Here is an 11,191-nt window from a genome sequence, read left to right on the forward strand (position 1 = left end):
CCCCCAGGTTCAAGCAATTCTCCTGCCTCAGCCTTCCAAGTAGTTAGGATTACAGGAGCCTGCCACCATGCCTGGCTAATTTTTTGCATTTTTAGTAGAGATAGGGCTTCACCATGTTGGTCAGGCTGGTTTCTAACTCCTGACCTCAAGTGATCCACCCACCTCGGCCTCTCAAAGTGCTGGGATTACAGGTATGAGCCACCGTGTCCGGCCTCTGCTTCACCTTTTCATGTGGAGGGCTGAATGGTAACACATTTGTTAAGTCTCCTCCCCAAGGTGAGCGTAACATGCAAGTAATGTACATTGTGGGAAGCAGAAAAGTTCTTTAAAGTTTCTTTCCTGCTAAAGAGTAAATCGTAAGTGCGCTAATAGCTCTTTGTTAAGCCCTATCCTGTGTAGCTGTTAGACATGCCATGCTTACAGGCACACAGTATATAGTCTACGCCCTTGTAATTTAGTATATTCTATGCCTTGTAATTTAACCAAAATATCTGCTGGACGTGCTCCCAGGCATGTCCCAGCTCTCCATTGCTTTTACCTGTTTAGAAAAGTTTTCAGTTGTTAGCCAAGCGGGGTTTAGTTTGAATTGGGAGGTCTGGCTCCACCCAACAGAAATCAGACACAGCCGTAAGGGCGACCCCAAATGCGTAAGGGATAAATTTGTCTGCTTTTCCTTTATTCCTTGTCTTCTCATGGCAAGATGGCTAGCGAGAGCGCCCTTCCTGCAGTCCAGGAAGTAAAAATTGCTTTGCTGAGAGATCGACTGTCTTAGTGCTGATTTTTCTGTGCGGCACCGAGCATCTGTTTCCAGCATGCATGCCTGCCCATCACACATGTGCATGATCCGCCCTCGGTGAACCCTCCTCCGATGACAGCCTGTTGAATGTGTGCGCCCGGCCAGTCCGTTCCGCAGTGCCTGCCTCCGGTTCCGGCTGGAGGCCTGCTTCCCAGCCTGCAGGTCACACCCCTTTATATGAAACAAATTCTCCTCTCCACATTTATAAATCGTGTGATTTCTCAGTTGACAAGACGTTGCCGGGGGGCCACCACTCTGTGAATTCTGTGACACCACGGGCGCATTTCCCTCTAAGTGGGATTTGATACTTGCGACCCGCCCATTCATACTTTTGATCCTTCCGCAGACGTCTGTGGGGCCCCGGCCATGGCCAAGGCCCGATCACTGCCTCTTGTACTTGGCCCTTGAGTTCCTATGAGGCGGCCCCCACCCTCCCTTCCGACGAGACTGCAGAAACCCACTGGACACGGCCTGGCCCCTCCGCTGAGCTGGATGCTGGGACACAGCAGGAGCCAGTGCACAGGCAGAGGACGTGCAGGATGGCTAATGATTAGGTCATCCATTTCAGTAGTGCTAAGTTCTACCAAGGAGGACAGGGGTGTGGCGGTGGGGATCAAAAGGCTGCTGGGGAGCTGACCTGGCCTCCCTTCTCCTCACACCATCCCTTCTTTTTAATTTATTTTTTGAGACAAAGTCTCACTCTGTTTCCCAGGCTGGAGTGTAATAGTGCGACCTCGGCTCACTGCGACCTCCACCTCCCGGGTTCAAGCAACTCTCGTGCTTCAGCCTCCCGAGTAGCTGGGACTACAGGCACTCGCCACCGCGCCCGGCTAATTTTTGTATTTTTACATACAAAAATTATCCGGGCATGGTGTCGAGTGCCTGTAGTCCCGGGGCAGTTTCACCATGTTGGCCAGGATGGTCTCAATCTCTTGACCTGATGATCTGCCTGCTTCGGCCTCCCAAAGTGCTGGGATTACTGGCGTGAGCCACTGCGCCCGGCCCACACCGTCCCTTCTAACATCAAATTCTACTGGCTTTGACTCCAGCTGCGCTCTGAACGCAGCCTTACCATCGACCATCACTGTGGCCCTGGGTCAGCTCCTCGCTGGCTCCTGCTCCCACCCTTGCCACCTAGAGTCTGTTCTCCCCCAGCCTAAGGCAGCTCTCCTCCCTCCTCTGCTCAAAACCTTCCCATGGCTCACACTTCACTAGGCCAGAAGCCCAAGTCCTCACCACAGTCCTCATCCATTGTCCATTGGCTCCACCTCTCCAGCCTCCGCGCTCCCCGCAAAGCTCCTGCACCTGTTCTTTCTTCTCCCAGGCGCTCTTCCCTGTGTGCAGGCTCAGACCTCCCATGGCATCTCTAGGTCTCAGGTCTCCCAAAGAGCATCTTCTGCTTAAACTTGGACCATCCTTCCTCCAGCCCTTCCTTGTTGACTCATTCGTTGCCATCTCCTAAGGAAGGGAGGGAGATTTAAACGGGACATGAAGGAGCAGTAGGAATCAGCCTGGTCCAGGAGGTGGTGGTGATGGGGAAGAGGGCTTGGGTGTGAAGACCCAGGGCAGGAGGGAGGGGGCCTTGGAGGGACTGAACAGGCCCATGAGGCTGTGCGCGCAGGCAGGGGCGGGGCAGGTGGGAGAGCAGGCGAGGGGGCGGGGCTCTGTTGGCCTCGTCTGTCTCCGCCACGCCCTCCCCTGTGGCCCCATCTTGTTATGGCATCTCAGGCCATCAGCCTCCTGCACACACCCTGCTCCCCTGTCCCCGGGTGATTATAAACACCCTCAAGGTGACAGCCCGCTCTTCCCGGCCTCGTCTGCACCCTACAGAGCCAGCCCCTGCAGGATGGATAAATAAACAGCTGTGAGAACCAGTCAGCCAATCTCACAGCGAGGGAGTGAGGTGGTGGGAACCCGGGGTTAGGCAAGGTCAAGGACCCCACAGCCCCCTTTTAGCCTTGACCTCCAAGGAGGAGTAGGGCAGCCGCTTGGGTGGGGCAAAGAGTGTATTTGAAGGAGCCAGGCAGGAAGAAAGAGAAAGTAGCTCTCCATGGCTCTCCTGGGAGGTGAAAGACTTTGAAAACTTGGAGGGCTTCCTGGAAGAGGCAAACCCAAGGTAGCTGGCCCGTCTCACCTCACTGGGGAGCTTCTGTCCCCTTCCTTCCAGATTCCAGAGACTTGGCCTAGGTCCTGCTGAGCCTGGACACTGTACCCTGCTTCCCTTTGGGCAGGGCCCCTCTTCCCCAGATTCCCAGGCCCGGAGGGAGCCACAGAAAGTGGGACGGGGTGCTGGCTCTGTCTGCTCAGGGACATGGGTTAATTCATGAGGCTTTGCCCTTTCCTGGTGCTTTTGCACCCTGGAGCTGAATATTCAGGCCGGCTCCCTGACTTAGCTCTGGCCTGCGTCTGACTGGCTCTATTTTTAAAGCCCAGAGGACAGCTGACAAAAATGTTTAAAAAGAAACCAAATCTTTAACATGTAAAAGCCTGGTGCCGCTGTTTTGTTTGGAAAGCAGGATGACATGTGATTTGCCCCTGCCCCCGGAAGGGTACAGGGCACTGCAGCAAGGCCAGGGGCTCAGGGAACCCAGGTCAGGCCCCAGCTTTGCCACTTACCTCTGTGTGAACTTGGCCAGGCCCCTTCTTCTCCTGTGCCTCAGTTTCCACTATGTGAAAAGAGAAGTTAGGATGAGTTGGATTTCCCTCATTAGACTTTGGGTGATTCAAGAGCCGTTTTTCTTTTTTTTTTTTTTTTGAGACAGAGTTGTGCTCTTGTTGCCCAGCTGGAGTGCAATGGCATGATCTCAGCTCACTGCAACCTCTGCCTCCCAGAGTGCTGGGATTATAGGCGTGAGCTACTGTGCCCAGCCCCAAGAGCTGTTTTTCTGCAGGGAGTGGGTGGTGGGGGCAGGCTCTGTCCTCTGTTCCCCACCCTTCTCCCCTAGAAAGCCCCACTTTCTAACTAGGAGGAAAGGCCTCCTGCAGGCCCCTCGCAGGGGCTGGGGAGGTCTTGGGAAGAGAAGTTGGCAGCCTTCATCTTTAACCCGCAGCTCACATGCACGGTCACCATGTAAGCTTTTGGGTCTCAGTTTTAACATCTTTTAAAAGGGCAGTGGCAGTGCCCTCCCAGCTCACCTCACACACCTGTAGCAGAAATCCAGTGTCATGGTAAATGTATGTGGTTGACGACACTTGGAGTTCCTTCAGTGCCACCAATTTCCGTGTACTCTAATCCAGATACTGACTGAGCATGTACCAGTACCATCAAAACCCCGTCACTGACATGCAGGGTCGGGCCAGCTACCTAGGTGACGTGATTTCTGAGCTAGCCCCAGCAAGGAACAGCAGTATGAGTCATGCAGGCCACTGGCACCTCTCAGTTCTCCATCGCAGGGCAGAGCTGGCACCTTGAGGATGTGGCACAGGGTTCACCCCCACAGGGTTCCTCCTTGGCGGGGGTGGTGGCTGCAGTAATCTCTCTAACCCATACGTCCTCTGCACATGGCTCTGTCTCTCCCCCTGATTCTGGGAGGACGTGTAACTTGCTGAGGAGCAGCAGAATGCGTGAAGCAATGCAGCTTCTGCTTCGTTTGCTGAAATGCCACGTGAGCAGACCAGCTGCCCGAGTTGCCATGCTGAGAGAAAGCTCAACAAGCCACACAGATAAACATAAGAGGGAGAGGTGCCCGGCCAGGGGCTCAGAACCACAAGCACACGATAGACTGTTTGGCCGAGTGGTCCTGGAATTCCTCAGGCACAAAAATTATGAGAAACAACAGTGTTGTCTCTGCGGCTAAGTTTTGAGCACTTTGTTTCACAGAGTAGTAATTGACTCAGAGGTGGTTGGCGCAGACCGGAGGCCAGGTCTTCCCTCAAAAGTCTTGTCTGTGGTTTAGAGCTGGGGTTGAGACTTTGGAGAGGTAAATGAAATGAGCACAGAAGTTACCAATGCCACTTCCTGGTGGAAAAGCCTGTGTGCTACTCTCTTCCCTGCTTTGGCAAGCTTTAAAGCCTCCCTTTGAGGTGGGGATATCTTTTTTTTTTTTTTTTTTTTTTTTTTTTTTTTTTTTTTTTTGAGACAGAGTCTCACTCTGTTACCCAGGCTGGAGTGCAGTGGCACAATCCGGCTCACTGCAACCTCCGCTTCCCAGATTGAAGCAATTCTCCTGCCTCAGCCTCCTGAGTAGCTGGGATTAGAGGTGTGTGCTACCAAGCCCAGCTAATTGTATTTTTAGTAGAGACGGTGTTTCACCATGTTGGTCAGGCTGGTATTGAACTCCTGACCTTGTGATCCACCCACCTTGGCCTCCCAAAGTGCTGGGATTACAGGCGTGAGCCACCACGCGTGGCTGAGATGGGGGTATCTTAAGATGATGAAACATGTTAGTCTGAGTGGGTCCCTGAAGATCTGCAAAGAGAGAGACCCTTCCCATCAAGCCAAACCTTAGTGGTAACAAGCCCTTGAGACTTGGGGGTTGTTTATTGCAGCAGCTTAAAATGACCTCTCCTGACTGATACTCGATACAAACAAATTATAAGAGTGAAATGTTTCCCATGTTATTGTTGAGAGCCTGGGATATTGAGAACATTCAGTTAACCATTGGTTGTTATTATAATACCAATTCCTGTGTCTAAATCCAGACCCTGAGATGTGGAGTTGAGTGCAAGACGTTTGTTTGGAAACTGATTCCTGGAAGCACTGGTGGTAAGGCAGAGAAGTGAGATGACGAAGGGAAGGAATTTGATTAGAGGGTGCAGGGATGAGAAGCTTACTGCTGCCGGTAACCAGGGTTTGGTCCTTCTGGGGACCTCTGGGAGACTGTGTAAAGCACGCTTTGGGTCATCCCAATCCAGAGGTACGGGAGCCAGGGATTTACCCACCTGCCCCCATCCATCGTTAGGTGAGGGCTGCTCCTGGGGCGGCGTCAGCTGCCAGGCCCTTGGGCTTGCCCTGGGCACACAACAGCATGTTCTTGGGCCAGGGGAAGTCCTCAGGCAGAGCCCTGGCTTTGCAGGGAGGGGCCGTTGGGGAGAAGAGACTTTGGCTGCTCCGGGAGTGTGGGGAGGCATCCTTCTTTACAGATAAGAAAAGGAGCTCTTGGGAGTCCTCTGTGCCACAGCCTGACCATGACCTCTGGCCCGTTTGACTTCCGGGCTTGCATTCTGGATCGCTGAGGCTCTTGGTGGGAAAGCACAGAACACCAAGATGGGACCTCTGGAGTCTCAGCTCTTGGTGGGAAGGGACCGCATCTCTTTTGCTGTGACCAGCAGCCCTGCGTCTGTGGAAATGTCCCACAGGGGAGCAACCTGAGACCCAGGCGCGCTCTCAGGGACCCTCACGGGCTGCCAGCTGGACAGCAGCCCAAGGATTTGATATAGGGCGTTCTTCATTGTTGTGTGAGTCTGGGACCTCTCTGGGCCCTACTTTGCCCAGAATTTTTGCACAGAGCAGATGACATGCTGAGTAGAATGCGAGGCATTGGAGCCACTGACAGAGCTGGGATCAGTGCAGCGTTCTAATCTGTAGGGCAGTCGGCACGGCTGACAGGCAAAGCTGCCAAGGCTCAGCGAGGAAAGGGGGGCCAGGAGAGGCTGAGTCTGGGGCACAGGCTTGTCTGTCCTCGTCCCTGGAGGTGTTTCCTCTTCCCAGTCCCTGTTTGCTATTGACCGCCCCGCCCCCCGCAGCATCTATGTACCGCTCACCCATCATTTGGACACATTTATTTAGTACCTTCTAAGGCCCTGTAGGAGGAGTCAAGCAAGGCTTCGAAGGGACATATAATTAGGGTGAAAAGCATAGAAACAAATAATTCACAACCCAGAAATGCATTTTGACTGATGGAGCACAGCCTCCTGCTGAGAAGTGCTCCTGTGCTCGAAGCCCCGGTGGGGAGGGAACTTGCCCGCCCTGGGATGAGTCTACACCCTCCCGATCGGGTTTTTGGATTTTAGGGATGGAAAAGAAAAGGTTCTTAGAGACGTCCCCAAGAGGCCTCTGACGGAGATAATGGAGAGGGCAGGGGTGGGGGTCTGGGGTCTCCAAAATTGAAGCAGGCAGGGATTTTGGGGCCTTGGAGACCATGGGATCGACACCGCTGAATGCCAGGAGACACTAGGGTGCTGATCAGGGTGATGCCAGCTGGGCTTCCTCTGTGGAGGGTCAGGGCTCACCCACATGGTGCTGGATGACCAGGTTCTCATTCATTCTGTGGGTCTGAGAAGGGAGGAGATCCCACATCAATTCACTGGGTGAGTGGCTGCTCAAATGGGATTTAAAATGACTTTAGGGCAGGTGCGGCAGCTCATGCCTGTAATCCTAGCACTTTGGGAGGCCGAGGTGGGCAGATCACCTGAGATCAGGAGTTCGAGGCCAGCCTTGCCAACATGGTAAAACCCCATCTCTACTAAAAATGCAAAAATTAGCCAGGCGTGGTGGTGGGCACCTGTAATCCCAGCTACTTGGGAGGCTGAGGTGGGAGAATTGCTTGAACCCGGGAGGCAGAGGCTACAGTGAGCTGAGATCACGCCACTGCACTCCAGCCTGGGCGACAGAGTGAGACCCGGTCTCGAAATAAAACTTAAAAAAATAAAATAAAATTACTTTAAAACAATAAAGAGGTATGAATAAAAACAGCACGCTGAAGCTTGGGGGATGCAGCAAAAGCAGTGCTAAAAGGAAATTTTAGACCTGTTAAATGCTTATGTAAAAAATAAGAAAGATCTCAGCCGGGCGTGGTGGCTCATGCCTGTAATCCCAGCACTTTGGGAGGCTGAGGCAGGAAGATCACAAGGTCAAGAAATCAAGACCATCCTGGCTAACATGGTGAAACTCCATCTCTACTAAAAATACGAAAAATTAGCCAGGCATGATGTCATACCCTATAGTTCCAGCTACTCAGGAGGCTGAGGTTGGAGACTCACTTGAACCCGGGAGGCAGAGGTTGCAGTGAGCCAAGATGGTGCCACTGCACTCCAGCCTGGGTGACAGAGTGAGACTCTGTCTCAAAAAAAATAAAGAAGAAGAAGAAAAATCTCAAATCAACAACCTAACTTTACAACTTAAGGAACTAGGAAAAAAAAAAAACCACCAAAACCAGACTAAGCCTAAATTGCAGAAGAGAGGAAATAATTTAGATCAGAGCAGAGATCAATAAAATAGAGAAGAGAAAAGCAATAGAGAAAATCAATGAAACGAAAGTTGATTATTTTTAAAGGCCAATGAAAATTGACAAAGCTAACTAGAATGACTAAGAAAAAAAGAGAAAAAACTCAAATTATCAAAATCAGAAATGAAAGTAAAAAGGATTATATTTGGTGAACACTTGTACGCCAACAAATTGGATAACCTAAATGAAGTGGACAAATTCTTAGAAATACACAAACTAGGATTTCCAGCTCTCTGGAATCCCCTCCCACATAATGGGAACAACAACAACAAAAAAGAAATACACAAACTATCGAAAATAATTTTTGTATTTTCAGTAGAGACGGAGTTTTCACTATGTTGGCCCGGCTGATCTCGAACTCCTGACCTCGTGATCCGCCCGCCTCAGCCTCCCAAAGTGCTGGGATTACAGGCGTCAGCCACAGCGCCCGGCCTTCTCCCCGCTGTATTCTGTCCCGCCCTCGCCTCAGCATTTTTTTCCACCGTTTTCTCTACCACACCGTCTTCTCCCTGCACTTTCTCCCTCCTGCCCACCTTCTTCTCCCCCTCTCCCACTTTCCAAGGTCGGTTCCACCCGCTCCTTCCCCTCCTTGCCCTCTCCCCGCAGTCTCCGGGCCCCCAAGGTCTTCTCCGCGCGGCCAACTCTGAGGGGGGCGGGGGCGGCGGCGGCGGCGGCGGCGGCTGTGGCCCGGGCAGCGACTCCCCAGGTCTTCCATTGGCCGTGGGGGGCGGAGCTCAGGGGGCCGCTGGGCGCGGGACGCAGGCGCGCATGCGGGGAGACCTTCTGGGTGGGAGGCGGCGGGAGAGCGCGGAGAAGGGAGCGCACGAGGCGGCGGTTCGGGAAGAAGACGGTGGGGGAGGAAGAGGGGAGAAGAGGGTGCGGAGAGAAAAGCGCGGCGGGAAGAAGATGGAGGGAGGAGGAAGATGGTGGAGAATAAGAGGCTGGGAAAGAAGGCGAAGGGGGGAGGGAAGAGGAGAAGACGGTGGGAAGAAGATGCGGCAGACAGACGCTGCTGCGACAGGGTGGGAAGACGGGAAGAAAACGGTGCGAGGGGAAGAAAACGGTTGGGGTAAAACGGTCGTGGGGACACGCGGGGAGAAGAAGGAGCGGCGGGAAGACGCCGCTGCGGGAAGAAGATGGAGGGAGGAGGAAGATGGAGAATAAGAGGCTGGGAAAGAAGGCGAAGGGGGGAGGGAAGAGGAGAAGACGGTGGGAAGAAGATGCGGCAGACAGACGCTGCTGCGACAGGGTGGGAAGACGGGAAGAAAACGGTGCGAGGGGAAGAAAACGGTTGGGGTAAAACGGTCGTGGGGACACGCGGGGAGAAGAAGGAGCGGCGGGAAGACGCCGCTGCGGGAATTGGCGGGAAGGTGGGAGGGAAGCGAGCGGGTGGAGAGGAGGAGGAGGGCGGGGAAGGCCGTGGGAAGAGGGACGCGGAGAACAAGCCGCTGCTTCGAGAAGGCGGAGAGACCGAGGGGAAGAAAACGGTGGGGAAGGGAAGAAAACTGCAGGGGAGAAGGTGCGGGAAGAAGACGGGGGAGACAGGGAGCGGGGAGACCGCGGAGAGGGGAGAGAAAAAGGTGGGAAGAAGACTTTGGGGAAGGGGACGGGAGGGAAAGGGCAGGAGGGGGAAGGTGGGGAAGCAGACGGTGGGAAAGGGGAGAGGGAGGGGGAAGAAAAGGGTGGGGAGGGAGAAGGAAGAGGACGGGCTGGAAGAAGAAGGGTGGGGAAAGTGGGGAAGGCGGCGTTGGGGAAAGACGGAGGTGGGGGAAGGACCAGTGGGAGAGAAGAGGGTGAGGCAGGGAACGTGGCGGGGAGAGGGGAAGAAAAGGCAGAAAGACGGGTGCTGAGAGAGAAGGCGGTGGGGAGAGGGAGAAGGAAGTAGGGAGAAGATGGTGGGAGAAGAGTTGAGGGAAAAGCAACAGTGGAGATACTAACCTTTAAACGTCCTCGTCTTGAAGCGAAAGCAGCAAATGCGCTTTAGAGTCCCCGCCTAACTTTGTTCAATAAATTCCCACTTCCAAATATGTTGTGTCTGCAGTGTGGGTCATTTTTAGTGCTTAGATCCAGAGCAGTCTCTGCAGGCCTGGAGTTTCCCTGGCCATCAAATGTGCCAATAGAAGGTGAAGATCGGGATTACCAGTGCCCCCCCGGGGCGCAGACCCCTCATCACCCCAGGACTGGTGGGGTCTGCTTGGGGGTTCACTTAGGGGTGTACCCCTTAGGCATCAGAAGTGGGAATGGGAAGCCTGGTGCCACCGTGGCTCCCCCAGTCCCCAGTTCCTTCTCTGCATAAATCCAGTTTTGCAGGGAAGGGGCTGTGTAGTCCCAGGAAGAGCTGGGGTTCTGGGGTGTGGGGAGGGGCCAGAACTTCCAGCGGCCCAAAGATTTGCAAGTGAAATGTGTCAAGAAACACGACCCAATGCAAACATTTTGAGCTACAACAAACAAATGTATATGAATTGTAGGAATAAGACACAGTGGTCAGGCACCCCCTGTGCAGGCAGGCTACCAGCTTCCCAGAACTCTGCACTCCAGGCACGTGGTGGGAAGGGCCAGAGGCCAGGGTGAGGGAGTTGGGTTTGGAAGAGCACCATGTCACTGTGGCTGCACGTGGGGCCACCGAGCCAGGCCCTGTCCCAGAGGCAGCCCCGCAATGCAGGGCTCAGACATGCCCACCTGACCTCAGTCACTTCTCCAGCATCTCGCAGGGGCCTGGCAGGCAGGGAAGAGGGGGAATCGCCCTGTCTGCCAGGCCTGTGTCCACATCGTCTCTCTCCCTCTCACTCCAGCCGTGGGAAGGTGGAACACGCTTGCTCCCCTTTTTTTTTGTCCATTTCAAGACAGGGTCTCCCTCTGTTGCCCAGACTGGAGTGCAGTGACACAATCATGGCTCACTGCAACCTCTGCCTCCCAGGTTCAAGCGATCCTCCTGCCTTAGCCTCCCTAGTAGCTGGAACCACAGGCATATGCCACCACACCAAGCTAATTTTTAAATATTTTGTAGAGATGGTGTCTCACTATGTTGCCCAGGCTGGTCTTGAACTCCTGGGCTCAAAGGCTGGGATCACAGGCATGAGCCACCGCACCCGGCCAACCCCTTTTACAGATGATAAAACTGAGGCTTAGGGTAAAAAGTAACTCATCCACTTCCCAGCTAGTGAATACAGGGGCTGAACCCAGAACGCAAGCCAGCCAGGCCCTCAAACTTCTGCCCTTTGCCAGTGAC

General features: G+C 53.8%; 1 long non-coding RNA gene across 4 annotated transcripts; it reads right to left on the reverse strand.

Moving 5' to 3' along the window:
* Positions 1-224: 224 nt before the first annotated feature.
* LOC110569071 (uncharacterized) lies at positions 225-10,118 on the reverse strand. 4 transcript variants are annotated; one of them, XR_002479249.2, is made up of 4 exons: positions 3,941-4,394; positions 3,413-3,462; positions 2,033-2,254; positions 225-952 (listed from the first exon to the last, which is right to left on the reverse strand). It is a non-coding gene; the product is annotated as an uncharacterized LOC110569071 (long non-coding RNA). The 4 variants fall into 4 exon arrangements; XR_002479251.2 differs by lacking the exons at positions 225-952; positions 3,941-4,394 and adding an exon at positions 9,901-10,118 and having other exon boundaries at positions 1,590-2,254; XR_002479248.2 differs by lacking the exon at positions 225-952 and having other exon boundaries at positions 1,590-2,254.
* Between the last annotated feature and the right edge of the window lie 1,073 nt (positions 10,119-11,191).

This window comes from Aotus nancymaae, unplaced genomic scaffold (genome assembly GCF_030222135.1).
Source record: "Aotus nancymaae isolate 86718 unplaced genomic scaffold, 86718_ANA_hifiasm-v0.15.2.pri h1tg000018l, whole genome shotgun sequence".
In the NCBI taxonomy this organism is placed as follows: domain Eukaryota; kingdom Metazoa; phylum Chordata; class Mammalia; order Primates; family Aotidae; genus Aotus; species Aotus nancymaae.